At 40.4% G+C, this 10,263-nt stretch overlaps 1 non-coding gene across 1 annotated transcript; it reads left to right on the top strand.

Moving 5' to 3' along the window:
• Positions 1-577: 577 nt before the first annotated feature.
• On the top strand, positions 578-650 carry Trnai-gau. Its single transcript has one exon. It is a non-coding gene; the product is annotated as a tRNA-Ile (tRNA).
• Positions 651-10,263: the final 9,613 nt, after the last annotated feature.

The raw sequence follows: 10,263 nt of genomic DNA, 5'->3' as shown, positions 1-10,263 counted from the left end.
TACATTGGAACGCATCCTAGATGAGATTAACATCAAGTGAAAGAAGTACATCATGCTAGGTCGAGTGAATTGCTTGGAAAAACTAGCGTTTCGTGCCAATCTGCGGAGGACATCTTCTAGGGGGATAACAGCTTGTATGAATATCCAACTCACACCCTGGTAAGCTACTGAGAGTATGAGTCTGTAGCGAGCCAGGATGAGACTCGGACATCGTGAAAGTAACAACCGCAACCCGTTGAGCAGTAGCAGCAATAGTAGTAGTAATTTTATTCATCCGTGGATCACCTTCACAGGGATACCGAACGTGTCATGGTATAAGAACTTAAGAACAAAACAACGTAATTCATACATACAGGCATTTACATACTTACAAGTCTAGTTCGACAAGTATGGGACAGGCAGTAGGCCATGGCCTTGTACTAGGAATCCTCCGGGCATTTGTGTTATTTAATTTACGGAAACCACGGAAAATCTACATCAGGACAGGCACTACATCAGTAGTGTGTGGTGTAAGTTGAGACGTTGGGTCTGAGGGGAGGCGTGTTGGGGTAGTCCGTGCTGTTGTGTTGACCACTGTGTCCGGATGGTGTATTGGTCAGCACATCTGCCTGATAAGCAGGAGACATGGGTTCGAATCCCAGTCCGGCACAAATTTTCAATTTTCTCCATTAATATAAAGCAATGGACACTGTCAACTAATGTCTTTTAATTCTTATGTGCCATAAGTCAGGACGGATGAATAGTGACTGGAACCTCCATCTTGCCAAATACGAAGCAGCTCTGTTTAAAACAGTACTTTTTCATTTGGTACAACTATCTGCACCGCAGACTGGGAATTGTCAAAGGAATTCATTCGACCATGGTATAAAATCCTTAAATATTTTAATAAGTGCGACATCTATACTCTGAAACCACTATGAAGTGCATGGCAGATGGTATGTTTCTTTGCACTACATGTTAATGCTTCTTCCCGACACATTCGCCAATAGAGCGTGGGAAGAATGACGGCTTGCATCCCTGTTTGCACGCTGTAGGAAGTATACTCTTGTCTTCGTGGTCCCTAAGGGATAATACATTGGAGATTGTAGTACGCACCTAGATTCCGCAATTCATGCTGGTTCTGGAACTCGGTAAGTAAGCTTTTGCAGGATACAGCACCCAAACAGTCACGATTCGGTTTTGGTTTACTTAAACTTACAGCACCATTACCTGCTTCGAATTTATATTTATTCGTCGTTACACTGTTTGCACGCTTTTAGCGAAACGCGTACCCTGTTTTACAGTTCTGTTGCCTTGGGAAAAACAAAAACTCATAGTTTCGAAAGTGTGACAATTATGGTTGTGCTACAAGCAATTTACTGCAAATGACTGCCTGGAACATTTATTTTTTTCACCCATACTGTTCTTCATTGTTTTCGCATTCACCCACAGTGGTCTTCATTACTACTCATGTTCGTGGTTGTCCAAGATTCTGGAAAAGATGGTTGTCAAAGATATTTAACGGGTAATTTTGTGAATCGATCCGTGCTCCTTCTTTCAAACGGTGTGACATGTCCTTTCTTCTAACTACCTGTTCCAATGTATGCTTCTTAATTCCTGTGACTGAATACGAGAACAGTGAAGGAAGACGTGACTGGCTGCTAGTCAATGCGATATGGCTGTTTCGTGTGGTTGAACATGAGGCCGAGTGTTCTTGAACCTTCAGCAGCGAATGTAAGAAAATGCAGGAAGACTTTAACAACATTTTCCACCTGGTGTCATGAATGGCAGCTCTTCGTAAGATCCAACATAGTTAAGGAGAAACGAGGTTCATAATAATTCACTATATATATGTATTTCTTGCCTTGATCGTAATATATAGTAGCAACTAGATAACTGGTTTCTATTATTTAAGAACCATCTTACATCATAGCTCTGAATGCAAGTGGTATCACAATTAGCTTTTCGATATCAGTTGCATTAGGAGCTATGATCTGAAGATGGTTGTGCAACAACTGGAACCGCTTATTTAACTACTTCTTCATATTGCTACTTAGACAAACAAATTTATGGTGAATAGCTGCTCTCTTTAAATCTGGATATATGTAAGGCAATGCCTATAAGAAAAAAGAGAGAATCCGACAATATCAGATTACAAGATTAGTGGTGGACATCTTACGTGTGTCGCATCGTATAAGTATTTAGGTAATACTACAGAGCTATATGAAACATCTGTAGCTTAGGGAAAGTTCATTGTATTTGTAAAGAAAATCGTTTGAAGGCGCTAGTGTAACCAAGCTTACAGAATTGTTTCCGTGTCTGAAATCCTTACCAAGTAGGTCTGACATCAGTCATCGAACGAATTTAGAGACGCACTGCTCGAATCGGTATAGCTGATATGAATTTGTAACAGATGAGCTCGGGGGATTTAAATGCTAATCTTAAAAGAAAGGCGATTCAGTTCTCGCGAAACTATGTTGGATACATTTAGAGAACCTATATTGGACCATTATGCTCCCACCATCGTGTATGGGAACAGGAGAGGATTGGGCACGTTCTGAGGCATACAGACAGTAATTGTTCCGTCGATTAATACGCGAATGGAATAAGTCAGAAAATAGGAAATACTGGTACGATGAGTCGTCCGCTGTGCACTGTACATTGATTTACAAAGTATATTAGTAGAAGTATATGTTTCTCATGCCACAACTTAGGCATCAATACCGTGCCAATGCTGGCATAAACTCTGCCACTTCCCTCTGATTACTAGTTTGACGATGCTGAAAGGATTCGCAGCTAGTATTCCTATAAAGTCTCACTCTGTCGTAAGAGGCTGTTTCATTTCCAGGTTCGCACACAGGATCTTACACATTTCCAAGCGTCATTTATCGAGTTTTCCGTATTCTTCAATACCGTTACTGGTTTCGCATATAAACACTGCCGCGGCAGTTCTGGAAATGCAGGTTTGGCTGAATAATTTCACCTCCTGCAATCGATTTTTGCTGCAAGAAAAGTCATGGTTTGATTGCCATATTGTTACTTTTGTTTTTTAATGGTGCTTATTGAAGTGATGCAGCGTGCAGTGGAGGAAACGAAGAAATTATTCATTTCCGTAATTTAATTGAGAGGAAGCACATTTCTTTACACTTCATGGACAGAGATGCACAATCGCTTATTTTTTGCTGGATCTGCAAATCTACACCGCTTGGCAACAATCGTTATGTTGTGTAACAGACTAACTTGTGAACTGTTATGTCAGTGGTTCTTGTACACAATCACTAGCTGTTGGCGAAACATTTGCTCATTCTGTGCAAAGAATAGGAATGTATTTCTACTCATTCGGAAGTTTTCTAGCTATTCCAAGTTTCCAAAATATTGGAGCTTAATTACATTCCAGCAGAGATCACTTCATGCTTTGCTCTACAAGACGCGGGATCTAGGCTGGTGTAGTAAAACAGTTTCGCATTTTATTGGCGTACATACGTTTAAAGGTGTCTTTTGAACATACATTCTTCCTTACGAGTTCAATGACACTTCATAAAGAAATTACGATGCCGCCGCTGACTAAATGAATCAGCTGATTTACGTAGTAACCGAATGCTGCTGGGCTCTGCTATTGATAGTGAAAAGTGAAAGCTGACTTTTCTTGTGTCTTGTGGCATAATCTGCGAATGTCTGTGTATGCGCATATTTCGCAGATTAAGCGTAAATTCAGTTAATACAAGTACACATGCTTCATCATTCAATTATTGTTTAATATCATGAACTCATTCAATAGGAACTGCAGCATAAATTCACTGAACACCAGACAGAATTACCTATCTGCATTTGGGTATTACCCGTTCTTAAGCACTGTGTAGAAGACTGTGCATTAGTCTCCACGACTCATTTCCTTCCCACATAAATTATAATGTTAGCAATATGCCTTAGAGTTTCAGATTTATATTGAAAGGCTTCCTTGCGATACACTTAATTCTGCGTAGGTGTTGTTCGTAGTAGTTTACAAACTTCTGCTGTATTGTAATGCTACGCTGATATGTGAATACTGTCACAAATCTATCGATTTTCATGTGGTGTTTTTTTTTTCGGCGTTGTGAGAATTACGCAAGGGGTAACTTGTTCCATAACCAAGTAGTTTTGGCTAATCTGGGACCATTAAGCCAGAGAAACAAATAAACAGGGCTAAGTTGTGTTTGTTCTGAAGATAAGTTTATCGACAAATTTGTGATTAGAGATGCAGCGTTGCAAATTCGGCTGTTTCTCAGTATCTATATAGAAAGCCGCTTCCCAGTGTGAACATTACATAATGTATCATTTTCATTTCTCCGATTCCTGTTCAATTCGCAGATACTGGCACTATTGCTCTGCAAAAATCAAAATTTTTCTTATTCATCGTGTCATTGTGCGAGGTACTTACAAGACGAATAAGTACATTTATTTACACGTTTAGCAAAGTTCGCTCTCGGAATTGAAGAAACCGCTCTTTCAAATTATGAATGGTTTTTTTTCCTGGCGTCTTCCATCGTAGTTTCTTGAGCATTTCTGTGACGCTAAACAAACAAACTAGCTCCTCCTTGAATCTTCTCTAACTAGAATGTGCCTCAGACTGACGAACAGTACGTTTTTGAGACGAACAAATAGACACTGATATAGTACACAAGACAATGTAGGATTAATTTTAAGGTGTTTTTCGCACCAGTTTGGGCGAACACTCTACAATGCGTTAATCAAGAGACTAAGACAAACAGAAAGTTGTTCATAGATTTCTCAAAGACGGTTCGCCTTTCCTCCGAGCACGAATCAAGACCGGCTTAGAACGTGACGTGATGCAACATAATAACTCCATGTATTATGATAAGTGAATTCATTACAAACAGTGCTTTAATGCCAGAAATGTAACGTTTACAAAGGAAAAGGGGAATATTTAACCGATGATATAGTACACCTACAATTAAAGGGTCTGCAAGCTTTTTCAAAACTTTATGAATAAAAGATTCTGCAAACAATGTACCTGAGAAATACTTTATCAAGAGGTATGTGGTTGTGACTGAACGTTACGTACGGGTTCTTTGTCTCTGAACTTTCAGTATCTATCGAAAACAGGTAAAAAGTAGCTAAACTTTGTGAGAATTTTGGTTGAAGGAGAACTTTCGCTCTTGGTTGCAGCACCCTCCAATCTAAGCCTTGCATCCAAGTTTATTCAGTGTTTCTAGAAATGCTCCCGTTTAAGAACGCACTGTAGGGGATTCCAAATTTTGTGAAATAGGTGGTGCCTTCAGTTTTAAGCGGCACTGTACGACAGTGTTTTACCCCGTTATAGATGTTAGGTCGTTTCCTGTCGACTTAACTATATCCGTCGCTAAACGTCGTCACACAAGAAGACTACTCCACAGGATAGCGTGACAGTCTACGTAAAAAATTTTATAGTGTTGAATGTGTTTCAGATTCTTTCACACCCCGTCCCTAAAAGTAAAAGCCGATACTTTAACGTCTCATAAATAATTGTCAAGCGAAGAAAATTCAGAAACGTTTACATGTGTTATATAATTACTTTCCCATGTATGACTATAAAGCTTGGAATCAATGCTCACATAAACTAATTGATGCCTACATCCGTTAAAACTGACCAGCCATTATCAATACACCTCTAGCGGGAGCTCCATCGAAATGTTGACTCTCAGCATTTTTTGATGCAGTCATCGGCTATGAAGTGCATATGGACTGTTGATAATGACTAGTGAGTTGAAATCGCTATAGCCACTAAACAATTTATGTGAGAATTGTCTGAACTAAACTTCATAGTTGAAAATAATTTGCTTTTCCAGTAACAAGCCAAATATGACTTCGCGCTTTTGACATCTCTGTGATTTTCATTACTGCCAAGTTGTTCAAATAGCTGAAGCCCATTGTTAAGGTCTGACGAGAATTTAGAAACAAACAATACGTTCTGAAAGTAACTTCGACATTTAACTAGAATCGTAGTCGATAACACCATCCAATTATCCTGTAGAATTCTATCCACTTATCTCCTAAAGTCGCATCTGTCACTTCCAAGCTCTATACACTAGGAAGATAGCTGACACTAAAAGGAAGGTGGCATGTCAAGAATCAGCACCGAGCACTGGACAGCTGTTACATGTTTCACGCTGTCAATTCTCAAACGAAAAATTACAACTGCTATTTCTACTAGAGCGCAAAGACGTGTGGCAAGTTTTGTACAGCATTAATTTTTTCTCAAAGAATGGCGCAATGTTTAGTTCACAGGTGAAAATTTCGTGAAGTGTCTACGGGAACTGGCCACGCAATTTCTGGCTTTTGCGATGTTAAGCAGTATGATCCATTTACGCAAAGTTCTACAGTTCTACTCTCTGCTCATCCATCAATAGCGCAGGGATTGTGTTCTGAACATTTTTTCTGCAAACGTGTAAATACTTTTCAGATGAACAGAAATGGAATATCTTAGGATGGTAAAAGGAAGGCTTTGACTTGTTACAAGAATCGTTCAAGATATACCTTCGTAAACAATATACTCTCAAAATATCACTCGATAACAGTGCTCAGACTACCATATATTAAACGTGTCCTCTTGTTTGCAACAGCGGGTGCTGTATGCAGGCTATGTCTCATAATTATGGAAAATATGTCTATGAGCAGCAAGTGAGTTCATAGCAGTTTTTTGGTAAGTAATGGCAGAAATATTGCTAGTTAACAGGCAAATGTAAATATTTTGAAGAGGAAAGTGGGAAACAAATGAAGTAATACGGACGGCAATAGGAATTTCAAAGTGATGCCGGACAGAGGCACTGATCATCATTCTCAACCTAAATACTCGCGTCTTCTTTCACGTAATAAGAGTCGAACTGTGGAGTTCGGTTTAACAAATCGTTGTTGTTCGCTCACATTATAGTAATACTAATATTGAGAAAGTACGGAACAGCCGTTCGGAAACGTTTCGTAAATGGCCATAATGTTGCCCGTAACTGTGTAATAGTAGTATCTCACCAGCTGACACGCAGCTACTGGAAAATCTGTCCGGCGTCTTGGTATTCTTATATAATGCTTTTAGGTTCTATGCCTTGCTTCCACAACGAGCTACCTGAAGACATATGCCATTCGAAGTTATGTGGGTGGTACCAGAGACAGTTGTCTCAGTTTGTCTTCGACTTATTTATTTCCCGTTTACTGTTTCAAAATGGCTCTGAGCACTATGGGACTTAACATCTGAGGTCATCAGTCCCCTATAACTTAGAACTACTTAAACCTAACTAACCTAAGGACATCACACACATCCATGCCCGAGGCAGGATTCGAACCTGCGACGTAGCGGTCGTTCGGTTCCAGACTGAAGCGCCTAGAACCGCACGGTCACAACGGCCGGCTTACTGTTTCAAGATGTAACTCTACTGAACATACAAAAATTCACCAAACGCGTTCTTATCGTTATTTTTAATGCGTTATGTTGCTGCTAAACGTTAACTACAAGCAAATTACCAATCCTTTACGCTTAAGTCCTAACTTTTAACAAAATCGAATTTCGTCTAATTCTTACTTTTACAAGACGTCCAAGAGACATTTGCAACAACCATTCGACCCGCAAATCGCTAATGACTCTCTAATGAGACGTCTTGAACACAACTTCTGATCTCATCTGCAATGATGTGCACAAAACACGGGCTTACAGCTATCCACACATAAAATTATCTAGCGTAGTCTACAAGAATCACACAGTCTGCTCTCGTTCACACATTGCCACTTTTGTAACGCGAAAATGGTCGACGTTCCCATGTTAATTATTTGGTAACGCCATCACGTATGAACTTTGTTCGCAGAGCAGTAAAATTATCCCTAATATAAATGTTGGAATTTGTTTCCCATGAGGTTGAGTTCACGTGGTTTTCGACAAATTTCGTTGACAATAAAACGTCGAAGCAGCAGTATCAGCTGTTTGCTTTGTTGTTCAATGAACGAGATGAATGGCGCATGAAATATTTACAACCTGAGCACAGGTGTAAATGAACTTTTGATATTTTTTCCATCATCGCCGTCAGGGACACACCAAATAAATGCCACGTTATTTTCACGCAAGATTTTCGAAAACTATGTAACCATGGAGGTTTCGAAAGATCTGCACGAACTCTTTGTAGCTCTCGTTTGTCATTTACGAATGTTTGTGCTACACGTAATCACACAGCCGGTTCTGACAATCAGCAGTAACGTAAGTTTATATCCACGCCATACAATATGAATTATTGTGAGAGGAATAGCCTGTGTAAAACAAAGTTCTCTCTCTTCTTCGAGACGGCCCACATATCAGCGTATCGTCCAAGACTTGCTACGAGCCTAAGTAACAATTTGGAAAGTGAAGCTGGCTTTTTGCGAGCCAAATTCTTGTAAAGTATTTTTTTTTTTTTTATTTGGCCTTTGAGTTTCTTGTAAAGTAATCTTTCTTGTAAAGTAAGATAGGTTTAATAAACAATGAACAATGTGAATCGTGCATCCGGTAAACCCCTAGGTTAGTGCAATAGGAACCTTGCTGTCTGTGCAACATATTAATGACGTAGTGAATAGACTTATTTGCAATTCAGACTTTTTGTAGAAGATCTAGCTCTCTATAAGGAAATTCTACCTGGTAAAAACTGCTATAATATACAGTTAGATCTCGATAAAAAAAGTTAGCTGTCACCTAGCTCTTTAAAGTAGGGAAATGCGAAGTTGTGCGCTTCACGAAACATAAAAGTGAGGATTCCTTTGGCTGAAGGATTCATCATAACTAGAGCTAATCATGTCATACAAGTATTAGGGAATACGAACTGTAACGACCAAACACAGTCGTAGGTAAACCCAATGGCAGGCCACGAGTCACTGGTGTTCCTCTACAAAAGAGACAGCATATAAAATACATATCGTCTGTACCTGAATATTTCTCCAGGCAGTGGAGTTCGTATCAGACCGGACTAACAGGGAAACATATAAAAAAAGGCGATGCGAATGGTCACAGGAATTTTTCACTGGCGAAAGAGTGTAAAAGGAATGTTGAAAAATTGTAGCTGGAAGCGCCTGGAAGAAAGATACCGAACATCTCGCGAAAGCCTGTTTAAGAAAGTGCAAAAACCACCTTTCTGAGCAGCAAATATGAACATTATTCAGTCCCCTATGTATCTAACCGATAGAGACCTTGCTGATAAAACTAAGCAAACGACTGCTGGCACTGAAGAGAACAAGAAGCCATTCTTCCCGCATTCCTCGCATGAAGTGAACGGAAGGCAAACTTAATATGTGGTACAACTTAAAGCATCTGCAACGCATTACACAGTGTAGACGCTTTGTCATGCAACAATTCCGAAGCCCATGTGCGTGCCTTAACCTCGTGCACACATATATGACGGAAAAGATAAGTTCTAGATCTTATTTCGCTGGAAAAAAAGTATGCAAAATTATATGTGAGACGGTGTGAACGTGTGTTATTGCGACTGCTATATTATTGAAGACAAATCGAGAGAAAGGTATTAAACAGCTCTCGTTTGAGTACGAGAAAGGGGTGTGATAACAACTACAACACAGTGACTTCGACGTTGTGACTATGATTGGCTTATTGCAATAAGAGAATAAGAATTGCGTTTTAGTGAAAGTTGCTTACCTTACATGACATGTGGGTGGCAATGTTCCTCTGCTTCCGTCATAATGCCGCTTCCGCACTACCGCACGAACTTACAGTGCTTCTACGCGTCGACGTCGGTGGTCGTATCGTATTCCAGCTGCAAGAATCGATTCACTCCGATGAAAACGTCAAGAATAGGTTCGCTAATAAAACACGCGTGTCGGAGGAACACGGCGTACACTTCTCGCTCATGAGAAGTCAGTTACTTACTAAACGCGAGACCCAGAGGTTCTAGGTTGTGGTAGGTAGTGGGAACAAACGTTTTTTGTCGCTCGGCGCGACTACTTGATGAGGAAGAGAGTGAGAGAGAGAGAATGAGGGAGGGGGGGGAGGCTACCCCTATAAAAGTGCACCACCTGTCCCGGGGGAGCGGAAACAGTGGCTCTGGGATGGGGGGGGGGGGGGAGGAGGGAGGGACGGGGTAGCCCTGGATGCGACCTGAATGCAAGGTGTCAGGGAGAGTCCATCCTTGCATACTGCAACGTGGGAACAACAACTTTCTAAAATAGATGGGGCGGCATGCAGCTCCGAACCTACTCAACTGGCTTAGACCGCCGTTTGGTGTTGTCATTTCAGCGCTTCGTCGCTATGGTGATCCACGTAACGTGGGCGCTGCTAATATTTCA

The sequence above is a fragment of the Schistocerca piceifrons genome, chromosome 7 (assembly GCF_021461385.2).
Source record: "Schistocerca piceifrons isolate TAMUIC-IGC-003096 chromosome 7, iqSchPice1.1, whole genome shotgun sequence".
Lineage (NCBI taxonomy): Eukaryota > Metazoa > Arthropoda > Insecta > Orthoptera > Acrididae > Schistocerca > Schistocerca piceifrons.
The sequence above is the reverse complement of the archived record's forward strand: the minus strand, read 5'-3'. Positions and strand labels throughout refer to the sequence as shown.